The following is a 5,000-nucleotide window of genomic DNA, read 5'->3' as shown; positions in this document are numbered from 1 at the left end:
AAGCGGATACGGCCAAGTGTTGGGGAAAAATGGCCCGAAAACAGCCCAGCGGCATGCGGAAGCGGCTAACGTTGGGGAAAAGTGACCCGAAAACAGTTAAGCGGGGGAAAACTAAGCGGATGCGGGCACGCGTTGGGGAAAACTAAGCGGATGCGGCCAAGTGTCGGTGGAAATTGGCCCGAAAACAGCCCAGCGGCAAGCGGAAGCGGCTAACGTTGGGCAAAAGTGACCCGAAAACAGTTCAGCGGGGGAAAACTAAGCGGATGCGGCCACGCGTTGGGGAAAACTAAGCGGATACGGCCAAGAGTCGGTGGAAATTGGCCCGAAAACAGTCCAGCGGCAAGCGGAAGCGGCTAACGTTGGGCAAAAGTGACCCGAAAACAGTTCAGCGGGGCAAATTTTTGAAATTTTTTTTGAAATTTTTTTGAATTTTTGAAATTTTTGAAGTTTTTTTGGGTTTTTGGACTTTTTTTGAATTTTTGAAATTTTTGAATTTTTTTGAATTTTTTTGAATTTTTTGAATTTTTTTTGAATTTTTGAAATTTTTTTTTTTTTTTTTGAATTTATTTGATTTTATAAATTTTTTGTGATTTTTTGAGATTTTTTTGAATATTTTACATGGGTGATTTTGACTTGGGGGATTTTCAGGGGGTGGTAACCCTGGGCGTGGCTAGAGCCTCAAAATGCATATTCCCCTATAGGGGGGCAAGGTTTTCAAAAATGGGTGCCCCCTCATGTACACGCGCGTGGGTGTACATGGCCCCGTCGGTGCCAGCGTGGGTGGAAAATGGCCCGAAAACAGCCCAGCGGCAAGCGGAAGCGGCTAACGTTGGGCAAAACTGACCCGAAAGCAGTATAGCTTGGAAAATTAAGCGGATGCAGCCAATTGTTGGCGAAAACTAAGCGGATACGGCCAAGTGACGGTGAAAAATGGCCCGAAAACAGTCCAGCGGCAAGCGGAAACGGCTAACGTTGGGCAAAAGTGACCCGAAAACAGTTCAGCTGGGGGAAATTAAGCGGAAGCAGCCAAGCGTTGGGCAAAACCAAGCGGATACGGCCAAGAGTCGGTGGAAAATGGCCCGAAAACAGTCCAGCGGCAAGCGGAAACGGCTAACGTTGGGACAAAGTGACCCGAAAACAGTTCAGCTGGGGAAAATTAAGCGGATGCAGCCAAGCGTTGGGGAAAACTAAGCGGATCCGGCCCAGAGTCGGTGGAAATTGGCCCGAAAACAGTCCAGCGGCAAGCGGAAGCGGCTAACGTTGGGCAAAAGTGACCCGAAAACAGTTCAGCGGGGGAAAACTAAGCGGATGCGGCCACGCGTTGGGGAAAACTAAGCGGATACGGCCAAGTGTTGGGGAAAAATGGCCCGAAAACAGCCCAGCGGCAAGCGGAAGCGGCTAACGTTGGGGAAAAGTGACCCGAAAACAGTTAAGCGGGGGAAAACTAAGCGGATGCGGCCACGCGTTGGGGAAAACTAAGCGGATGCGGCCAAGTGTCGGTGGAAATTGGCCCGAAAACAGCCCAGCGGCAAGCGGAAGCGGCTAACGTTGGGCAAAAGTGACCCGAAAACAGTTCAGCGGGGGAAAACTAAGCGGATGCGGCCACGCGTTGGGGAAAACTAAGCGGATACGGCCAAGAGTCGGTGGAAATTGGCCCGAAAACAGTCCAGCGGCAAGCGGAAGCGGCTAACGTTGGGCAAAACTGACCCGAAAACAGGTCAGCGGGGGAAAACTAAGCGGATGCGGCCACGCGTTGGGGAAAACTAAGCGGATACGGCCAAGAGTCGGTGGAAATTGGCCCGAAAACAGTCCAGCGGCAAGCGGAAGCGGCTAACGTTGGGCAAAAGTGACCCGAAAACAGTTCAGCGGGGGAAAACTAAGCGGATGCGGCCACGCGTTGGGGAAAACTAAGCGGATACGGCCAAGAGTCGGTGGAAATTGGCCCGAAAACAGTCCAGCGGCAGGCGGAAGCGGCTAACGTTGGGCAAAACTGACCCGAAAACAGTTCAGCGGGGGAAAACTAAGCGGATGCGGCCACGCGTTGGGGAAAACTAAGCGGATACGGCCAAGAGTCGGTGGAAATTTGCCCGAAAACAGTCCAGCGGCAAGCGGAAGCGGCTAACGTTGGGCAAAAGTGACCCGAAAACAGTTCAGCGGGGGAAAACTAAGCGGATGCGGCCACGCGTTGGGGAAAACTAAGCGGATACGGCCAAGAGTCGGTGGAAATTGGCCCGAAAACAGTCCAGCGGCAAGCGGTAGCGGCTAACGTTGGGCAAAACTGACCCGAAAACAGTTCAGCGGGGGAAAACTAAGCGGATGCGGCCACGCGTTGGGGAAAACTAAGCGGATACGGCCAAGTGTTGGGGAAAAATGGCCCGAAAACAGCCCAGCGGCAAGCGGAAGCGGCTAACGTTGGGCAAAAGTGACCCGAAAACAGTTCAGCGGGGGAAAACTAAGCGGATGCGGCCACGCGTTGGGGAAAACTAAGCGGATACGGCCAAGGGTCGGTGAAAAAGGGCCCGAAAACAGTCCAGCGGCAAGCGGAAGCCGCTAACGTTGGGCAAAAGTGACCCGAAAACAGTCCAGCGGGGGAAAACTAAGCGGATGCGGCCAAGCGTTGGGGAAAACTAAGCGGATACGGCCAAGCGTCGGTGAAAAAGGCCCGAAAACAGTCCAGCGGCACGCCGAAGCGGCTAACGTTGGGCAAAAATGGCGAAAAGCGGTGGAGCAGGGCGGTCTGAATCTATGCATCCACATAAAATGGGGGGTAAACCTGGGGGATTTCCAGGGGGTGGTAACCCTGGGCGTGGCTGGAGACCCAAAATGCATATTCCCCTATAGGGGGGAAGGATTTTTGGAAGAGGCAGCCCCTCATGTACATGCCAAGCGGGGTGTACATGGCCCCTGTGGGTGCCTCTGTCGGTGTAAAATGGCCCGAAAAACAAGATTATGTTACCCGAAGACACGATTATGTTACCGAAAAAACACGGTTGAGCGGGGGCAGTAAGCACGGTTGAGCGGGGGCAAAAAACACGGTTGAGCGGGGCAAAAAACACGGTGCAGCGGGGACAAAAGACACGATTTTGTTACCGAAAAACACGGCCCGTCGGGGGCAAGGAACACGAATATGTTACCGAAAAACACGGACCACGCGGGTTGAAATCCCCAGCCGTAGAGCCGGCGAAACACGGTGGGGCAGGGCGTCTAAGCGTGGAGGCGCCCGTAAGACCGATGCGGGTTGAAATCCCCAGCTGTAAAGCCGGCGAAAAGCGGTCGGGCAGGGTGACTCCGCGTGGAGTTTCGCCCGTAAGGCCGATGCGGGTAGCCGCGCGGGTTGAAATCCCCAGCCGTAAAGCCGGTGAAACACGGTTCATTGGGGCGCCTAAGCGTGGAGGCGCCCCGCAGAGACCGAGCGGGTTGAAATCCCCAGCCGTAAAGCCGGCGAAACACGGTTCATTGGGGCGCCTAAGCGTGGAGGCGCCCCGCAGAGACCGAGCGGGTTGAAATCCCCAGCCGTAAAGCCGGCGAAACACGGTTCATTGGGGCGCCTAAGCGTGGAGGCGCCCGCAGAGACCGAGCGGGTTGAAATCCCCAGCCGTAAAGCCGGCGAAACAAGTTCGGGCAGTGCGACTCCGCGTGGAGTTTCGCCCGTAAGACCGATGCGGGTAGCCGCGCGGGTTGAAATCCCCAGCCGTAAAGCCGGTGAAACACGGTTGAGCGGGGCGCCTAAGCGTGGAGGCGCCCCGCAGAGACCGAGCGGGTTGAAATCCCCAGCCGTAAAGCCGGCGAAACACGTTCGGGCAGGGCGACTCCGCGTGGAGTTTCGCCCGTAAGACCGATGCGGGTAGCCGCGCGGGTTGAAATCCCCAGCCGTAAAGCCGGCGAAACACGGTTCATTGGGGAGCCTAAGCGTGGAGGCGCCCCGCAGAGACCGAGCGGGTTGAAATCCCCAGCCGTAAAGCCGGCGAAACACGTTCGGGCAGGGCGTCTAAGCGTGGAGGCGCCCGTAAGACCGATGCGGGTAGCCGTGCGGGTTGAAATCCCCAGCCGTAAAGCCGGCGAAACACGGTTGAGCGGGGCGCCTAAGCGTGGAGGCGCCCTGCAGTGACCGAGCGGGTTGAAATCCCCAGCCGTAAAGCCGGTGAAACACGGTTGAGCGGGGCGCCTAAGCGTGGAGGCGCCCCGCAGAGACCGAGCGGGTTGAAATCCCCAGCCGTAAAGCCGGCGAAACACGTTCGGGCAGGGCGACTCCGCGTGGAGTTTCGCCCGTAAGACCGATGCGGGTAGCCGCGCGGGTTGAAATCCCCAGCCGTAAAGCCGGCGAAACACGGTTCATTGGGGAGCCTAAGCGTGGAGGCGCCCCGCAGAGACCGAGCGGGTTGAAATCCCCAGCCGTAAAGCCGGCGAAACACGTTCGGGCAGGGCGTCTAAGCGTGGAGGCGCCCGTAAGACCGATGCGGGTAGCCGCGCGGGTTGAAATCCCCAGCCGTAAAGCCGGCGAAACACGGTTGAGCGGGGCGCCTAAGCGTGGAGGCGCCCCGCAGTGACCGAGCGGGTTGAAATCCCCAGCCGTAAAGCCGGCGAAACACGGTTGAGCGGGGTGCCTAAGCGTGGAGGCGCCCCGCAGAGACCGATGCGGGTTGAAATCCCCAGCCGTAAAGCCGGTGAAACACGATCGGGCAGGGCGTCTAAGCGTGGAGGCGCCCGTAAGACCGATGCGGGTAGCCGCAAGGGTTGAAATCCCCAGCCGTAAAGCCGGCGAAACACGGTTGAGCGGGGCGCCTAAGCGTGGAGGCGCCCTGCAGTGACCGAGCGGGTTGAAATCCCCAGCCGTAAAGCCGGTGAAACACGGTTGAGCGGGGCGCCTAAGCGTGGAGGCACCCCGCAGAGACCGAGCGGGTTGAAATCCCCAGCCGTAAAGCCGGCGAAACACGGTTCATTGGGGCGCCTAAGCGTGGAGGCGCCCCGCAGAGACCGAGCGGGTTGAAATCCCCAGCCGT

The sequence above is a fragment of the Carex rostrata genome, unplaced genomic scaffold (assembly GCF_964058835.1).
Source record: "Carex rostrata unplaced genomic scaffold, lpCarRost1.2 SCAFFOLD_40, whole genome shotgun sequence".
NCBI lineage: Eukaryota > Viridiplantae > Streptophyta > Magnoliopsida > Poales > Cyperaceae > Carex > Carex rostrata.
This window is presented reverse-complemented; position numbering follows the sequence as displayed.